The following is a 21,161-nucleotide window of genomic DNA, read 5'->3' on the forward strand; positions in this document are numbered from 1 at the left end:
CACAGGTTATCACATATGTTTGAAAGCAGCAAAGACAGAAATAGGTAGTTTAATTTTTTTTTCCTTTTTCTCAGCAGAATTGTGAAATGCTTTAACTCACAGTTCCTCTACCCACTAGCTGGGATCAGTTTGCTCATTGATGTCTCACCTAATTGTTTCTTTCATGGGACCTATTTGCTGCCATATGTTCAGCCTTCACATTTGCATTCTGTTGTGACTAAGGTTATCTCTCTTCTGAGAGAGGGAAAAATTAACATCCAAAGGCCATCCCAAATCTCCTTGGCATCTCTATTTTTAAATCTATACCTAGCTATCTAAAAATTGGTGGGGAAGCAAACTATTACAAGGAACGACACTCCAAGATGTCAAATGATACATATGAGTATTATTTGTTTATTATGACTTAAGGGTTACTCAAGTACCTTCCTAGGATTTTCAAAAGCTCATGATCATTGACATGAATGGCAGGTAGAAAGATAGGCACCTTTTGAACATCCCATTGTGTGGCTATCTGTGTCTTTACCTAATTACACATCTGGAAATAGCAGTCCCTGTTTATAGCATTTCAGAATAAACCTTTGTGAAACCTCAAATATACCACAGGCAACTATCAGTAATTCTCCAAAGTTTTATTCTGTTCTTGGGCTGTCTTCTGAACTGGTCTCCCTAAAAAGCACAAAATCATACTTGGTACACATGCACTGATGTATGTGCAGGGCTGTGCGTGCGGCAGGAATCATCAGCTGTCAGCCATTCCCTGTGCAAGGACCAGGACTTCCAAAGTCCAGAGACTGTCTATCTGACTCCCCAACCCTAGCCCAAGGGAAACAGTACTATGACTGTACCTTGCTATTATTGTACTGGCCAGAGATGGGAGAACCACATATCTTTGCTAGGTCCAATCTGCAACAACTATTTGGCTGAGAACCCATACAACACCCCATCACATGTATTCTGTTTTTCTCTTCCAGTCCTTGCTAAGGCCTTAAGAAGCAAGTTTAGTTTCCATCCTACAATTCTGCTGAATGTACTTTGAGATCCATTGCTGTTCCTCAGTCTGGAGGTGCTTTCCCCATCAAAAAGTAAAAGCTACTATTTCAGTAAGTATGCTACACACTCAGCAGAAAGGCAATATAAAGAGCCCAAGCATATTTCACACCATTCTTTCCAACTTTTCTCTTCTTCCTGGTATCATGTGTTGCCATTACCATCTCACAGTCGTTTAAGGCTTATAACAGAACATTTCCACCTGTGCACACTATCTTTCTCTCATTCCCTTCATAACTAGGCTACAGCTAAGTCTTTACATCTCTTCCTTCATTAGGCTGACAGAGAATAATAGATTATTTCAACATAGCCTGTACTCCCTACACTGAGCCCCTCTGACTTTCCTGAAATTCACTATACTTCTTTTAGGTCCTAAGTTTCATGGTAAAGGTACCTCAGTAATCACTCCTTCGGTTGCTCTCCAATTCTGACTGAAAATGTGCAACCTCCTCTTTAACTATTTATCCAGTTTTAGTAACTCACACTGATGTTACCAGTCACAGTGATGACAACATCTTAATTCATTTAACAGCCTCTTTCACAGTAACTGATGTTTTGTCTGTGCTGGATTTTTTTTGTAAATGGACCACGCTTTTTCCACCTAACACACAAACCAGCCATGTTTTCTGATCAGCTCCTGTTGAGGGGCATACTAGAGTGGACAGTGTTCTCACCCTTTGTCATGTTTTCACACAGCTGAGCCCAATAGGGTGCTGATGGAGAATTAAGATTCCCAGAAAACTCACCTTAAGAAAAAATAACATTTGGAACTTGCTGATATAGGTAACATACACCCAGGTACTGTAGTTATTAACTAACCAGATGTAGGTCTGTCATATTGCAATATAAAATATGAAATAATTCATCAGTATATACCAAACATTCAATTCTACCAGGATCATCAGATCATAAAACATATCATAAAACTATAAGCAAAGCACCTCTGTTTTGAATTTTTCACAATTCCACAGTCACTGCCAGCATGATTAGTTCTACTACCCAGGAAAGAAAACCTTTTTTTCTATTTTCAGTCTTTTTAGATCTAGATCTCAGCACCTAATTAAAAACAAGAAAAATTTTAGGCAGGCTGTTTAGAAAGGCCTTGTGCTATGCAATTATCTTTTTAATGGAAAATTTTCAGCAGGGATCCCTTGTCCTTGGACTAGTCCTGCGAGTACTACAAATGCCTACTAATACCATGCGTGTCTAATTAGATGACTGTGGGACCTATTCAGAAACATCCCCAGCCCGCATATGTGCAAATCGCTTTTTGTATGTAAACAATTGTTTCATGAGATTCATTAAACCCTTTCATTAAAATCTTTTCATCCTGCATGTACTAAAAGGAAATGTTCAGATCATACTTGAGAAAGGTATATCAGAAAGTCCCAGTCCCCCACAATTTTAAAAGTACACACTTACAAGAAAAAGCAGGGAAGCATGTTTTGAATTTTTTCTTTCTCTTGAAAGCAGAAATTAAATCAATGTAGAGGAAGGCCACAAGGCACCAGAAGCAAGATTAGTAGCCATGCTAAGATACATATGTTTACTATTTTATAATTTGTTTTCCTTCCCAGAGTAAATATTGAATCACAGAAAAGGTATTAAATTCCAAGTACTACAGAAACACTACAGTTTCACCTGACTTTGCCTCAAATAATGGAATAATTTACAACTGTTGTAGCAAATTCCAGACTTTGTTTCACAGCATACAATCACTTCACCAGACATTTTCCATAAGCAAGCATTGGCCACACAATGCAATGCTTTCTGACACACTGGCGGCCAAGGAGAGGCGAGCTGAAGCGAAATGCAGCAAAACACTGCTCCTGCCTTGTCCACAGCCTGCAGAGCTCAGGCAGCACAATACCTAGGTGGATTATCTCCTTTCAAAGGCATAGGAGCCTCAGCTGATGTTAGTGCTCTGGCTACAGTCATCTTCACTGAAAATCCACACTCCCCTAACAGGATAGGTAGGCAAAGAGGGTACTTGAAAGCTGGATGATAAGACAAGCCTGAAGCAAGTCTCCTTTGCCGTCTTAAGACAGATGAGGCTGTTATACATCTTATAAGCCATATCTGAAGGATGCAAAGGTCCCAAAATAACCTTTGATTTCCACAGGGTCTCAAATGAGGACACTAGATTCAAGGCTTTGTCCTAATACTATGTCATGCCACTTGTTACATTATGATGCCACAACATTACAGTAACACCACAGTACTGAGGCTGCATCTGTTCTGAAGCAACAGCAACAGAGTACTGTCTCGGGCTTTGTGCACCCTCTGTTAGGCATCTTGTGGTCCCACTGTGGCTGCCAATTGTTCAGGCACAATACATGGAATTTGGACACAGAATAAGAAGGCCAAGTGTGAGCTTTGTTGCCAAAGTGGTAAATAGAATCAGCAGCCTAAGAACTGTCTACCTATCAATTTTAGCCCCATTAAAAAAGCTTAGAGTGAAATAAGAATAATCATTCCATATGACACAACAGTTTTCTAACATAAGACAATCTGCAAGAAGTTGAGAAATTAAGAAAATCAAGGTGAAGAAAACTACTGCCTTCAGATAACTTTTTTTTTCTATTAACAACAGTGTCGATGTATTCCCTGTTACAGACATGACTATGGTGTGTTTAGTAGACATGGATGCTGTGCATACTGTGGAGGAATTCAGTTTTCTCATTCAAATACCTGAAGTTGTAATATCGGCTAATACCAGACCTGTAGCAGGTTTCCACTCTTCACCTTCTCATTTTAAAATATTAGGGCTCTGATTCAAAAGTCCTGAATATATGCTCATAAAATCCATGGTCTTCTGTGAGATATAAGCACTGATTTTCTGTATAAGGATGGGATTATTCCCAAGCTAGAACTAAGCATGCACTGTAGAAATCTGCTAGATTTAGGCCTAAGGAAAAAACCTCTTCTTAAACATATTTCCAGCACTGATTTTGCATATTAGAAAGCAGATATGTTCTTCTTGCGCACAGTTAACTGAGCACAGTTAGCTTATCTTAAAAGCAGCCTAAACAATTTTTTGGCTACTGTAGGAACTGGAAAAGCAGTTTTAACTCTGCCGTTTTGCAATGAAGTAAGTTCAGGGGTATTTTTATACTTTCTAGTTTGTCAAGCGTTTTATACACACTATTCCTTTTCTTTAATTCATTCCAAAAATGTCCACTCCAAATTTTTTTTCCATATCTAGCCACAAGATGTTGTTTCTTTTCTAAGAATAAGCAATATTTCAGTTTACAAAAACATCAGTCAAACTCCTTGACATGAACATATCTTTATATAGTAAAAGCATTCAAAGCCTTCTTGTCTGGTATGTGGTTACAAAGGGGCAGCCCTATCAGGGCTTTGTAAGGGGAACCTATAAAGTCAGATTTCCCTACATACCTGATTGGTCATACTTACAGAAATTTCCAGTGAAAACCACAAGATTATTTTCCCTTTTGCTTCTTTTCTCTTTTTTCCTGTTTGCATTAAATGAGAATTCTTTTATATCTTTGACCTCTAATATACTGAATATGGTTGCTTATGCAAAAGAATCCTGTTGATACCATATTAAATTTGCATTTCCAGCTGGAGTCAGAGGATTCAGCCATCAAAATATTAAAAGTTGTAGCATCACATGAGGTGGGGGGAGGGAGCTTGCAAATTAGCTGTCAAGTTGAATAAAAAGAATAATTTAAGAAGATAGCAGTTACCATTTGATACTGCATTACAGATCATGACTTATGGTAAAGATTAAACTATGTTAATATTGAAAAACTGCATCTATTGCAAAATAGAAGCAATTAGAAAACCTAAAACAAGCCTAATGCACCTCTGAATCCAGAAGGGTGTGACAGTCTTTCTCTCATAGTAATAAAAATGTAATGCATTAAAAAGTTAGTAATTTCTTTTAATGCTGTTAAACATTTGGCACATTTCACAGCCTAATAAATGGTTTCTAAAGCCAGACATCATGCATATTGTGGGCTATTTATATGTTTATAGCTATTCTCTGCTGACAAAGTACTACTAGTAGTTTTAGAAATGAAGCATTTAAGATACACAAGAAAATAAAGGAAAATTATACCAAATACTACATAGACTCTTTTATTAGTATATTTTTGCCCAAAGGCTCTCAAACACAAAACCCTTTGCTACTGGTTTGCATGGTTCTGCCTCACTTCTGTCTTTATAAAGTACATTAAAGGTTGTATTTATGGTAATAGGAAAAGAAGACAGCAGTTATAGAAGAAGGTGCCTGGCTCATTTGAAGAGCTGACAAAAAAAAAAAAAAAATCATTTTCTTCAGACCCTCTCCCCACCTTATTTCACACACAAAGTATCTGTAATACCAAGAAACTCACATCAATGACAAGGTGACAAAATCTCAGGGCTGAACAGGGATGGCTTGCTAAGATTTAATATTCTCTGTCTTTGATAAATTCCAAATGCCAGATTTTGTTGATATATTCACTTTTATCCAGCCTCTTAATTTGTCCTTCCTATCTTACATACAGGAATCGCTCATTATACATTTAAATTCCATGCTCTGTAGACAATTATATGTTGACTGCTATTTCAAGTTAAAAAAATTTTAGCAGTATACTTTTCATGAGATGAGCAAGCATCCTGATGGCTCCAAGAACAGACACCCCTCCCTTCCTTTACCCTCTGCAATGGGTTAAGTAACAACACTTATAAAATATAGATGATGGAAAACTCAACCCTTGAGAGAACAAGATGATGGTATCATGTGCAGTATATAGTATGTGTGGGAACAATACATATGGACACAGCTCATTCTGTATATTTAGTATTTATGTATTGCATACAAGTATTTCACTAGCTGCTCAAAGAAGAGAAATCAAAACAAAAGGGAGTGTTCATTTTAAAAAAGGAAAACAAATACTTATCTATAAAGCTAAAAATTGGACAATTTCTTGTGCATCAGCTTTTGAAACTGGGGGTAAGTGGTGGCTTGAGCTTTTATATATCTTCTTTTGGTACTGCCTTCTATAACTGATCAATGTCATGAGTATCAGATATGCTTGCAAGAGAAACCAAGGGGAACAAATACATAGAAAACCCCTTGCTCAATAAAATCAAATTCAGAACACAATAGCCAACAAGAGTAGGCAGACAAGTATTTGACTAAACTTTAACTAATAGTAACAGAGATATAGTGCTGTCTGTTAATGTGACGGAGTACAAGTAAATTCTCTTTAATGAGAGATGTGTGTGAGTGCCAACACCTTCTATCCAATTTCTTGCAGAATTCCCAGAAACAGCAGAACAGGGATACAATCTTTAGCCTGGGATTCCAAGTCACCTGAAGAACCCAGAAATACAATAATTGTACTGCTGAGTTTAGCGTATCCAATTGCCACGGCATAGAAACCTCAAGCTGGCATCACTCCAAACTCCCAGGTTTCTAAAGCATACTACAGCATAAAAGATAATTTAATCCCAAGAGTAGCATAGTTCCAACATTTTACCCAAGGACATCTTACTAGCTCAGGTATGGTGCCATGTTTACACGTTGCCTGTTCTAGAACTAGCACAATTCCACACTGCTTGTTCAGGCATCTGAATCCTCATTGCACATACACCTTACTTCCATAGACTCAGAAATTTCAAGCTCACTGTCCCATCTAGTTTCCCCTATAGAATACAGCAGAGGCTGGATTCCTACACTGCAGTAAGTTACAGCAGCAGTGACTTGGACCCTGGCTCTGTAACATTTTGGAAGCGGTGTGGACTATGTCATACAGGGAAAAGTGCCTCTGTACCCTAAACAGTCACAGTAGACTAAGAGCAAAAAGCACACTAATGCATCACAGCTAAATTGTAGAGCTCCTTTTTGTCTTCATTTACTTTTTTTTTTTTTAAGGCTAAAGATGCAGATGTTCAATGTCTAGCCAAATTCCTTACTAAGACTGTAGAATCAAAGGCAAAGCTATGAGTTTGGACAAGTGTTTTTAGAACAAGCAAAATCCACAGCTCACCTATCTTCTTGCACTGCATGACTTTTTGAAGCCAGGGAAAATTATGCATCTCCCTGCATACAGAAGAAACACCAGAATTTGTGGTAATGTAAACAAGCTCTAATTGGATGATTCTATGGATTCATAACAGCAAGATTTCATCTTAGGGCTTTAAATTTGGTCTCCTTAAAAAGTATAAATGAAACTAGTTTAACAACTATATGCAATATTCACTGTAGCTGAATTAACTATACGACTACAGCATCTACACGCACCTTGCAACTCTAAGTATAGAAAACACTTATAAACATTTTCCAAGGGAAATGTGCATATCAGCAGTATAATAAATCTACACACAGCATACCAACATCAGATTTGCCTGAAAGATCAGGACCATGGTCATGACTTACCTACTACGATGTACGTGGTATTTTTATTCAGAAGACAAAGCCACATGTAGCACGGCGTTGGAGAAAAGAAACTAAAACTCTCCAGTTGCCTTAGGGAAATCTCTGGATATAATCAGGAACTCTAATTGAGGTTTTAACACTTTTACAGGATAGAGTGAGTTAACATGTCACATATCTTCCAGACCAGGGACAACACACAATCACTAACACTTGATAGCTCACACTCAGGTGAGAGCAATAAAATCTCATGGGATGGTTAAGCTCAGGATTAACCTCTCTTCTGCCTCTGAAGTGCTGAGAGATAAAAGTGGTAAAAAAAAGTCAAAGTAATAGGTCACCTAGTGAACTGGTAAAAAGAGTAACTGAGAATTGCTTTCAGTTGCTTTTTTTAGAAGAAAGATCTCAGAAAGAGGAAGAGGAGTAAAAAATTCGCTAGAGTGAAAGAAATCACAAATTGAAAAAGCCAGATTGTTACAAAAGGGGGATACCAGACATCAAACCTCATCTAAGACAAAAAGATGGCTGGGGAACAACCTGATGAAGAGGCCAGGCCTGCAGACATTTTGGCCAGATTTATATATTCTTGGGCTATGTCCGCACCCTACTGAGACCAGGAACCATTTAAGAGCATATTTAATGTCACATAATGGGATATAAGTACAGTAGTATACTAAGAGCCTTGGTAGAGCTCTGCTGCCGTAGCACTTTCTGGGAAAATAACAGAAGTCTACACATGCTCAACAGTTATCCCTGAGAGCATCTCAAATACATCCAGTTGGGCAAAAGAGTTAAAGCCATTGTCTGCCATGAAAAAAGCACAGACCTAAAGCTTCCACCCAGAAGGCAGTGAGGTGTAACACCTAAAACAGAGGCAAAAGCCACTGACATTACCTGTTACTGTAACAAACTCCAAGATCTCTACTAACAGCACAGCTAAGGTCAAAATACACATTCCATTCTGAAAATGGAGACAAGAAACACACAGAGGAAGATTTCACCTCTGGATTTTTTTTTTGACTGATCTACTAGTTTGAAAAGGAGATTAAGAATCAAAAGCATTCACACAAACTGAAGGGAGGCATGTAAATGGATGCAAGTTTTTTAAAAGTGATTGTCTTTACCTTCTTGACCTATATAACTTTTGAGTGCTAAGAATTTAAAGTTAATTCAGCTATAAACTGTGGTATTAAGAATTTTGTTTGAAATTATATATTTTCATCATAATTAATGTATTACCCTGTCATTCCAGGAACAGAGGCATACTTAAAAAGATCAGTATACTTTATTCCAAAACTATCCATATGATTTGCAAAAGTATCTCAGAACTGAACTTGTAAAAAGACTGGTTCAAACAGTTTTAAAGTTTTACAATGAATCAGCAATTTCACATGAAAAGGAGAAATTAAAAGTTAATGCCCTACTTCAGAGCTGTTCCCATTGTTTATTGTAAGTTATGAACAAAACTACGACAGATATAGGCCTCAATCTTTAACATCAAAGTTGCTCTTTTCCCCAAAATTTGAAGAAACCTCCTTTGAGATGACCAGGAAGTTACCCCACGAAGGTAAAAGGCATTTCAATGAACCATATCTTGTCAGAATCAAGTTTTACTAGAATATCTAGCATACGATTGCATCTATTCCATTAATCACTTGAAAGGATTGTCTGATCATCTCAATTTATATGTAACTTGCCACCAAATGGTATTTTGTACAGTAGCAAATAGAAATGTACAGTTGGACATTTTAAGAGCAGTAAGTGACTTTACTCTTCAGCTTTTATTTCTCTTTGTTTGGGAACATAGTGTCTCTGTGACTATACAGGATTACAAACTGTAGTAATTTCCTATCGACTAGTTCATTGTGCAGCTCAAAGCATGTCAAGGTCGTATTTTTATGCCAAGCCGTAGCCCCGAAGGTAGCATGCAGTGCTTCATTAGCCACATTGAGCTGTACAGAATATTACCAATACCTAGTTGAAGAATCTGCTTTAAATCAATGCAGTATCTGAGATACTCTTTCTGAAATACACAAGAACTGAGAAAAAAAAACAAACCCCAACAATTAAAACATTATGGTTTGACCATGGTAAATATTTTGTCAAATAATTTCTTTCATAACCAAAACACATACCCTTCCTAGGTTGTAAGAGTTGAGTATGATTCTGGGACAGCCTTGACCCAGCCCATAGATGAATACACCCTGGTACATACAACAATGTGCCCTCAATGTTTCTCAGATGATTGTGTGTGAAAGTAAGTGATAAAATTTGCATACGCACAAAGAAAAGCCACATGTAAATTCTCTACTTGTGTAAACATGAGGACCAGCATGCCAGAAATTATGTATGCAATTAGTATCGCATACATGAAATGGTGCGTATAATTATAGGCCACGTTTGAAAATGCATCCTGTGTCTTCTGTATGCTTCTATGCACCCTATCTACTCACCAGGACCTCAAGTGCTGATATTTGCAGAGCACTAAGCATCAGTGTCTTTACATTCACTGGTCCAGCTGTCATGAGTTTTGCCTTCCAGCTATCAATTCTCAGATGCTCATCAGACATGCTTATTCCAATTTAGGCTACAGAGTGAGTGGTTCAGCTGCTGTCCTCAGTGTGGAGTTTTTAAGCCACAGCTGTTGGGCAGTGATGATATTAAGTCCATATTTCTAATGGAAAAGACATTCTTGCAGAAAAAATTGACATGTCTGCTTTCAGTTTTACAGAGATCTTAGTTCTCACATTTTTCTGGTCCTAAGGCTGCAATGTCAGAAACTTTAACACGGACTCTTCCCACATAGAAGAGAGAAAAGTATGTTTGCAAATGTGGAGAAGACAATTTCATCTTAATTTTACACAGGCATATAGTATTTGTTTGACAGACTGTGCAGTTCCAGTATGTAATTTTTTTTTTTTAATGGTGAAAGAATACTTAATACTATTATCTACTAAAGGAAAATATCACCTGAGACTGTTATGGTGAAAGTTACCTGTACATAATTCTACTTAAAAGTACTTTTTGGGCAGTATTTTGTATTTTTTTTTCCTCCTTGGTAAAAATCATAATTTTCACTTAAATTCTTTTCAAAGGTCAATACAATTAAAGCTAGCTTACAGTATGCCATAAAGTAAGCGTATAAGGTCTGTAACTAAACTTCCCTCAGAATTACTGTCCTGAACAGCAATCACCTTGCTGATCACAGCAATCTCAAGCTTGCTATAACGAGAGTAAGTTTCAGTTGAAAGGTTAATTAGAAATGAACTGTTTCCAACATCACTGAGGGAACTGGAGGCCTCATAACCAAATGTTCACAAGAAGGAATTAGGAAATTGGTAACAAACATATTTGACATAGAAAATCTCTTAGGAGATTCAATTTGGTAAACATGCCAGGGAAGGGAATCTGGTCATATGTAGCACTAGGCAACCAACAACTCCAATAGGAGTAGCTTCCAGATGCACACAAGAAATTCTAAGATTTGAGGCATCTCCTAATAGGCCCTTCATCCCAAAACTGAAAATGGTAGACAAGGCACAGGAAACTTCAAATTTCTATGCCTGTCCTGCCAGGTCCAGAGTAGCCCAGTAAATAAAATTCTTACCATTACTAGTAAAAAGCTACAGGCTTTGCACTGACCTGTTTTCACTGAACTTAAGACATTGACAGACTAACAATAAATTCCTGTTTCTGCACACATATTCACCTTTTGGCTGTAACCATGAAATATTTGCTTAGGCTTGGAGGAGGTGGCAAGTTTCTGAGTAACTGCTGTTTTGTATTACCCGAATACTATCCCCAAATATAATGAAAATTTCCACACACAAATCTCTACCCCTACTACCAGCATTCATGCAGCTTCTGCATTTTCTTAGTTTGTCTCCTAGACAAACTCCTAAACCCTGTTTTGTGTGGCTTCTCTATTAAGTTACAAAGCATGCATCTGCTCTCTCTCAGGTAGAGTTTGCCAAGTAGAATAATATTTGTATAAAATATAATAAAAACATTCCCATCCTGTGACAGAACACTTTTTGGAAATACCTTTCCTTCAACAGCCACAAAAAATTGCCCATGCCCATTAGCTCTGAGGACGTCTTAATGTCACTAGCCTAGTGCACTAAGAGAAAGTTATACAATTAACTGGAAAGCACTCCAGAATCAGATGCAACAGGATCAAAAGCACTACACAAAAACCTGGGTTGGGGTTTCTTGAGCATCTGGGAACACCTAGGTAACAAAGAATCCTCAGTGACTTAACACTGCGAAGTACTTGTATTCTGGCTTGCTTACAATCACCTTGTGCTAATATTATGCCTGTCTTTGTGTTAAATCAGCTACTAGACTGCATGGGTTTGGGTGATCTGAATGCAAACAGCTAGGCTGCTGTCATGAACTGATCACACAAAGCATTTGCCCAGTGAGAAAACATCTAAAGGTTTGTATGCATCGGTCCATTCAAAGATAGCACTTAGATTACAGTGCCCTTATTAAACTTGAAACACCACAGTCTCTTCTCATTTGTTACTTAAATGCTGAACGGGGCTGCTATTAGGATCACAAGCACTAATCAGTGTGGGTTGTTGACAAACATAGATGTTACCCAGAGAAGATCTTAACAGCTAGCACTTCAGTGTCTTTCATGTGTGGATCCTCTAGTTTTTGAACTCACCACTTTAGCAGCAGGGATGAAACTACCCCATTACCTTTTTAATGATAAATAACAGATTGAAACTGAAATGCCATCAACATGCTGCACTCACAGCCATGAAGTCACTCTCAGACAGCTTTCTCCTTCCACTGTTCCTCAGCAATTTTACAGGGACAGAAACAACTACTTTCCATAGGTTCAGTAGTATACCAAGAACTATTAGAAAAATATAGCCAGAAAATAGTTGACCTAATTCCAACCCTTCCATTTACATTTAAAGCTTTGAAGGGGGTGCCCCAGGCTACAATGCTTCATTTTATCCTCGTTAGTTTACAAAAGTAACTTCTTCGGGGTTTGGAGACTAAGCACAGAAACCAACTCCCCTTGAGCAGTGCTCCTTGGGTTTTGGACAAGGTCAGCCCTAATTTTGAAATTTCCTTTTAAAAAGTCAGATTGCCCTATGACTACTGCTTACTGTTATGAACCTGGAGATACTATTCTAGAACTAAGACTTGACAAAAAATGGATTGCAATTCTTCCTTCTGAAATCTTGTAACATAGGTAAAGCTTTGGCATCCATCTAGAGAATGTTATACAGCTGATAAGTAAGTCCAGACCACTGCTGGCTGAAGCATTTGCTCCATTCAGCTTATCCGTACCATCTTGTGCATTTATACTTGATTTTATCTATTTGTCTCTATTAAAGATGCAATAAAGCATTGTGGCTTGAAAATGAGACAATTCTGAACTAGAGCGATAGTTCCAGCCCTCAGTAAGAAGAGAACAACATTCAAGGTCACATCTTTAAGTTATAAAGTTTTATTCTCAATAGTGACTGATTGCTAGTAAATCAACAAGAAACATGTCTCAATGATAAGGGACAGAATTTAGCCAATAGGCTATAATTCATATTTACTTTACTTACCTGGGTTCTTAGGTGCTTCTTGTTTGGTTCATTATCATGGACTATTGTACTCAGACACTAAAGATGCAGCACACAAGCTCTTCATGGGTAAAACCATTTCTCATCTCACTAATGTCCTCATACTTGCATTTACTACAGGTGAAAAATGATACTGAAGAATGCATGAGGGGATACACTACCCTCAGGCACCTTAATCTATCAATTTAACAAGATAGTCTTTAAAATAAACTTTGATTCAGATATCTAAGAATGATGGAAAAAATGATACACTATGTAAATAAAACTTCTACTCTAGATGAAAAACAATCCACACAGAGAAAATCTCTGTGCAAATTTATTCAATCACGCATGCCTCGCGTTACTACTACAGCAAATTACCCACAACAATTTCTCCATTACTGAATACGCTCAATTCATCTACAAGTGCTTAATAAATATTTGATCCTAATTAAACTTAATGATTTTCTCTGCTTCTGAGATGCTGCTGCAGGTCAAGAGACTTTTTTCAGCAAAACACTTAATAAAAGCAATATTCTAAGAACCTGGTGTGAATTCTGTTTAAAGATAAGTGAACACGGAAAAAATGTGTTTTCTCTATCAAGAAAGTCTAAAAGGGGAAAGTTAGTTATGCAAACTGTGTTGCTTTCCAGAAGACTGCATTAGATACATCCCTGTCACCAAAAAACTGTAACTGATAACCAAAAGCCACTCAGCACCCCAGGCCACTTGAAATGCAATCTAAGGATTCATACATAAAATAATTTCTACGACATATTCTATACTTGATTACACATTTACAATTGAAAAGATAGCTTGTTACTTTAAGCTGTTTTGCAAGGTTATTTTTTTAATTAAGGAAAAAATGTTTGCATGTTTATTTTAGCATTCACTTACAATTTTCAGTGTTCTGTTTAATCAGGAAATTATGGAGGTTTTCTTTTTAAAGACTTCAGCCATTGCATACAGAAGATTTTTTAAAAAACAGCATATTCCATAGCATTTTTTCTTAAATTAAAAGTTTTCTTCCAGCTTTGTGAAAATTCATCTTTTTCCCCTAGGAGTAGGAAGGTTACTATTAAGACTAGAAAGTTCATTTAACAAGGCACACAGGATTTAGGGTGGCCAGCACTGCTTGTTGGAGGTGGCAGTGGGGAAAAGAAATTCTAGGGCCTGAAGCTCTCTCTTCTACCAAAAGAAATTTAACACATTGCTTTGAACACTTCCCAGGGATGGCTCTGGCACCCTGAAGTCAAATATATTGCAACAAGTATTCTGTCATGTATTAAGCTAATTTCACAGCTGTTCTTTTGCTATTATTTTTACACCTCACACTCAGGTTCAGAACCTTTCATTTTGAACAATTACTGACTCTTTCCCCACTTGAAAGTATTCACATATTTTCATATTGTGCAATGGATTTGTCTGTACACAGCTTATTTCCCAGCTATCAAAAAAACAACTGCTGTCTTAATTGGCACTAATTGGTGGCCCCAGCATGGGAGGAATTTGCATGCTTGTCTAGATAAAGTTTCCCCTGAAACACACTCCATAGCATGTCATTCCAAGGGAGAGGCATCCTATGCTTCTGTGACTTCTGGTGCTGCCTGAGATAACTTTTATTTTGGGGACTCAATCCTGTTCCCTTTGAAGAGGGTATATTTCACACATTTTCCTCCAGCCAACCAAGGAAGAAAAATCAGAGGCAAACATTCCTCCCTCAAGCTGAGCCCATAGATCAAAATTAGAATCTAAGCAGTTATGTGAAGTAATACTGGTAAGAATGAGTGGTTAAAACTAGTTTAAACTGAACATTCTAAATTGTTTCATCAGATGCCTGCAGGAATTCTGATTTATTTTAACGCATGCATCTAGCAATTCCAGAAACACAGCACATTTCAGCAGTATTGCCAATATCAGCTATTTAGGCAAAAGCAGTTAAAAATTTCAAAATAAAAATTTAAAAATAAGTTTAAATGAAATACTGTATCTTCTGTATCTAGAGCCAACCTAACTTCTGATTAGGGGAAAACTGGAATGTCTTTTCAAGCTTTGGCTAGATATTTCAAATCTAAACAAAGCTGAAATTCTCAGATAATACCAGGAGATATAGAAGTGAGACTTCATGGGACACAAATAGACACTTGTGCACGAAATGACAAGAGATGGCAACAGAGACTAAGGTCTGGATTCATTGCATTTATTTAAACTCGAAGAATTTCCTTAGGAACTCCTATTTACTTGAGCAAGTCATACAGGCACTTTCAAGGAGTGATTAAGCCCATTCCATATCAAATTTCCTTCTGTGTGAGCTGCTGTTGACTACGTATGGAATCCCAATTCTGCACATTAGTGAAGAGCCTAAAGTTCAGTGAGTCCAACCTGAGTCTTGCTTAAATACTGAATTTCAGGTGTACAATTTTAAAAACATTACTTCACAGGATTCTCAGTCCCTTTTCAAGAAGCATCTCTGCTCATTGCAATGGTTTGAGTTGCAGGCTTTAATGCTTTTGAAATTCCTACTGTTCATGTGCCCCAAGCCTGAATGCATATTATCATTATAATCTGATTCTTGAAGAGTTTACATTTCTTTGAAGGGTTAATATAATAGGTTTCAAGTTCCTACATCACTTAAGTACTGCCAGAAGATTTCCTTTAGGAGAATTTGAAGTCTTGGCCTTAGTTCTCCCTGAACACCTGTGCTTTTCTAACAGACAGTAAAAAATATTTCACAATGACAGCATCTACCTCCCTATTTCACTTTCCCTGACAGACTGTTGCTTTTAACAGTAATCCACTACATTGCTGGTTTTTTTTTTTTCTTTCGACAGGAACGCTGGACATAGGTAAATGCTAAGCTAGCTTGCATTGCATAGGAGAATCCAGATGCATTTGCCTCCTTGTGTGCAGGGTATATGGTTATTTTGTGTGTGTACAGCTCAACTGTAGTAGGACTACACATCCAAGACGTAGTACAGCTTTCAGAGCTGTGAATTCTGGTACGAACAAGAGCTCAGAACACAAGCATAATGACTGAAATTCATATGGGAAGGTGTTTTGCTAATAAACAGTAACAATCTGAAAAAAACATCTCTAATAAAAAAGAATTCATAAGGTAGAAGCTATTACATCAGTAGAGCTGCTGCACTTGACACGTGAAATATGGTATTAAAATAAAAAAGTAATGACAGTAATTATTAGTACTTACAAAACCAAGATGAGGAAAGGAGGGATGTAATTAATTTTTAGCCTTTAAGACACATGATCTAACAAAAAATAAATCTTCAATTTCATGAGGTGGTGCATTTTTTTTTTTTTAATTTTTTTTTTTTTTTTTTTAAGAGAGTGGCTGAGACCATCTCTTGGACAATAGTGTAAGTAAGTGTAGGTGTTTATATGCTGGAACATGTAAGAAAATAGGCCTCCCCTAGGATATTCACAAGGTAGGTGTCTACACTAGAACATTGCAATTTTTTTTGTCTTTGTTCTCCAAAATTGAAAATTAAAGCTACTTTTCACTAAAAAAAAAAACCAAACCCAAACCAAAAACAAACCTTCACAACAACTAACAGCTTGATACCACAATGAACTCTGAGCCCATCCCCTCTTGCCAGATACACCTGAGCTCCTGACGGAATACAAACCACCATGGATACTGTCCTGTGCAGAACTTAAAAGAAACAAGCAGGAACAACACCGGAGGAATTCCCTTCACTGTCTTTAGTACCATATTGTGGTTTAACAAAATCAACATTGCCAAACTCCTTCTACTTTGCTGGTTTTCAGATGTTTTACATTATTAATACATTTTCAGTATGTATTTTCTTCTGTCATTGCTCATGTTAAGTCTTTACCTACTGCAGAACATGTCAGATTTCCTACTTACTGCATCAAAGTTTCTAAACTCACCAGGACTGAAGTCTGCAGCAGAAAACACTACTATGATTAATATCAGTAAGTAAATTCAGCACGCATAGTACAAGTCTAAAAAGTTTTGATTTTTAGTATCTGACACTATTTTAAAGGTAATTTGTGAAGTCAATATATGAAGTCACTTTAATGTTTAATGAACATGCTAGAGTACAGTAAAATTCGAGATGTACCCAATTTCTATAAGGGATCCCAAAAAGGGATAAGAAAGGGATCCCCAAAAGGCCACATAAGCTACGGATATTTTACATTCTAGGAACACTCTTGATTTTTAAAACTCCAGTGCAAAATTATCAAAACAGTACTTTGGATCTGTTTGTTCTCCAGTTTTTGCTGCATAGTAAAATTTAGTTTGGGGTTTGAAATGTACTGCTATGTCAGGGTTTTTTTAATTTCATATTTAACCCATTCTACTTTTTAGGGTGGTAGAAGGCATGGTGGTGTTTGTTTGTTTTTTAAACAAAACAATGGCTAAGTTACTATTGCGTTAGTGAGCTACATATCAAGAAACTATACAGCTGAAGACTGTTTTTGCATAACTATTTTATGATTTGCTACAAAAGCTGGCTAAAACTTTGTTGTTAAGGAAGCAGCATAAGAATGATCACATTTATGACTAAATAGCAGCCTTGTAACTAATGTAGTATATGGGGTAGTATACAGTTGTCTTGACAGAACAATGAATGGATACTTATCTCTGCTCAGGGGACTGGGAAACCTGACAATTATCTGTTACCTAGTGCAATGAATATCCCATTGCTTACGACATGTCTACTATTTTTTAATGTGCAGTGATGTAAAATTACTGTCTAGACCAGGTTTTCTTCCCATCATATTAGTTCACTGAGAGTTCACCTGAGCAGCTTAAAGAAGGCACTTTATATTAAACACAATGGCTTTGATCACTCTTAATTTACAATTACAGCAGAAAAAACAGGGCACTTCAACAATGTGAGATGATGTAGTTTATTTGGGGGACTTCTCTACTTATTCCAGTGTGCTTTTTATTGATTTTCTGTAATCCTGTATCTTGTGACTGCTTTTATCTGTGCACTGCTCTTGTGCTGCCTGTGCTGAAACAGAGAAAGGAGTTGTGCTGGCAATTTTATTTATGTGTAGGTCACGAAGTAGAGGTCATCAGCACCCAACTAGATCCCAATTGAAGGGAACAAAGGAATAAACGCACCCTATATAAAACCAACTTACTGTATATTTCCTTAAATACAGTCCTTTGGGAAAAAAATTCTCCCAGCAGAAGAAAAAGAGATATGGTTAAATAATGGCCTCATTTTGGCAGAAGAACTACTGAAGAGTGTCTGCCGCCTTTGTCATTCCAATCCCAGTGCTAGAGTTCATCACCTTCTTAACTGGTGTAACATAACTTTTTATGAAATCATGTTATGAACTTATCACTGAAATGAGCTGCATTCAAAGTACTACACAAGCAGTTACACTGTGCAAACCAGCTTTTACTTATAAAACTTTAGCAACGTTAAGAATGATTACTTTTGAAACATGACTGAAAAATTTGGAGGAAAGGGGAAGATTCAGATACAGCTTTGGCAGGAGAGAAAAATAAAATATAACCTTTTAACGGCTTTAAAAAAAAAAACCACAGAACAAACCACAACAAAAAACAAACAACAAAAAGCCCCCCAAACACTAGTCTGGGACTAATTGAAAGTCATTAATGACTTCAGGTGAGGGGGACTCCACAGCTCAAGAAGAGTGAAGAGCCTGGCCTCCAAGTTACTGGGTCTCTACAGCACAGGGCATATTCTCCATGAAATGCCCTGGTCCCCAGGTCATCCAGACATGGGCAAACGGAGGGACAAGGCAGGTCCCACCACTATGGCTACAGATCCATGTGCCAGCTATGAAGCACCTCATGCAGTACCCTGCCCCACAGTGTAGAAAAACCCTCTCAGATTGAAGAAGGTGTCCAAGTAGTAAAGATGTCCAGATAGTAAAACATACAAGGAAACTACTTTGCACAGGTGCAAGGAAGTTTCATATTGCATATTTTAACTTCACATCATTGCTTGGGCCCAGGCAAACATGGTATTTTCTGCATGACAGTCATGGTAACGTATACCACATAACAGTGATTTCTTTGAATCTTCAACTCATCTGTTCTTTCTCAGGTAAAGTGAAAAAAAGGTTTGTGTGGGCCATGCAGTGACATGAAAGGAAGTAACTCAGGCTAACTTTTGGTGAGGACAGATAGTTTCCCCAAGTTTCGTCCCTGTCTATGGAAAGAGACAAACAAAGCTTTCTTCAGAGGGCAACCACGGACAAACATCAAAACCTGCCTCGCCCTTTGACAACACTGTTCTTTCACATGTTAAAGCAGCCACTGAGAACAGCCCAAGTAGGCTAAAGTTCTCATTTGTTAATACCACCCTTATCTTCTGCTATAAAATTTAACAGTATGAAGTACTTCTAAAATGCTACTGGAATCTATTTTTTATTCCTCAGGAAGCAGATTGTGTTAAAGTGTACATCTCTGAGGATTCTTACAATGAACCCTCCATGGTGTATACACATGATTAAAACTGCTGATCTGAAACTACTAGGGTATATTAAATCTGAAGGCTGTGAACAAAACAGTCATTTTCTCATTTCCTACAAAGGTTACCAAGGACACGTCACCCAGTTCTAAAGTTGGTTTAACTCAATGTAGGATCCTGCCTTCACCATGGGAAAAGTGCATCTCCTTTCCCTGTCGCTTCTGCTTCCCCTGTGTCAGGTCTACTGATCACTTGATGTGGGATGAGTTGGACTCATCTACTGGTCCAAATAAGAACTAATCCTGCAAGTAAGACCAAAAACTAAACACCCATTTTCTCATACACATTTTCAGTTAGATAAGTGTTATACTGACTTGACAAAAATGTGAAAATGCGGGCATAGTTGGCCTGCAGTTCATATGGACTTCACACATAAGCCAGTCATTTTCAAAGACTAGAAGTTCACTATATCTCCAGCCTAATGTACTTAATCACACCACTGAAAGCAAGCAACTAGTCAGATGAGCTTGTCTGAGACCTCCAAATCAGCTGTCAATCTAGTATTTCTGTCTAGGTCAGAAGGACTTCATTATTGCAAAGAGCTGGCAAGCTAAGGAAGCCTAGGAAGGACAACTGATTAGCCACCTAAGTTGCTTCACAGTGACACACCACTGAATAAATTCTGAAAGATAGTTTTCCTTAATATACCAAATAATACCATCTCCTGCCAGAATATTCTAATATTTTTTCTAATATAATGCTCTGTAGCTTTGTAGTTTCAAACAAACAGTAATAAAGGTGACAAATTCTGTTCTTAGCTATTCAACCTTTACGCTGCTCTAGACACTAACTTCAATAATATTCCTACTGCTCTGTAACAGCAAAAGGAGGAAATTGAGAAACAGGCAGAAAAGTGAATGAGGGTATTTAAATAAATTCTTACATTAGGAACAGGGCCAAACTACATTATTCAGTCATAGGCAAGAAAATCCACCTGGCACTTCCAAAGCAGAATGGTCTGTCCATTTATTACAAAGACTATGCTCTGTATGAAAAGGGCAGCATGAAGCACAAAACAGTAACAGTTTTAAAAACTGTTTTCACTGTTGGTATTGACTGAAGATGCCTCATCACTGCATTAAAGCTACACCCAATCTCTAAAATACGGTAACAAGAAACCTAACAAGTTACCAAATAAGGTCCAATTTAAAAGCTAACTTGAAATTAAGCTGCAGAGTTAGCAGTAAGGAATGAGTTCAAGTATGCCACCTGGTCAAAACAGAACAAATTCCCCACAAAGACTATTTTAATTCCCAGTATTAAATATCTGCCAACATGAAAGGCAATACTGTTGAAAAATAAATATTGACTAATATAGGGTCAGTTTTTCTAGACTGAGTATCAGGACACCCACAGCACAGTACACAAACATGGCAGAAAATCAAAATACTGCACCTGCAAGAATCAAGCTTTAACTGACAAAGTCTACTTTGCAACTGTGTCTCTATTCATCCAAGTATCCCTGAAACATCTGACAAATTCCTTCTGAGATGAGATACCATGTCCACCATAAGGTGAAAACCACCTTATTTTCAGAAAAGCCCTCTGTGCTGAAGGCAGAGGGAGTGGGGTGGGGCAGGCAGGCAATGGAATAAAAAAAAAAAAAAACCAACCAACCAACCCCACACTGCATCAATACTATGAGAATCTCTT

The sequence above is a fragment of the Haliaeetus leucocephalus genome, unplaced genomic scaffold, assembly GCF_000737465.1.
Source record: "Haliaeetus leucocephalus isolate CR32 unplaced genomic scaffold, Haliaeetus_leucocephalus-4.0 Scaffold284, whole genome shotgun sequence".
Classification (NCBI taxonomy): Eukaryota; Metazoa; Chordata; class Aves; order Accipitriformes; family Accipitridae; genus Haliaeetus; species Haliaeetus leucocephalus.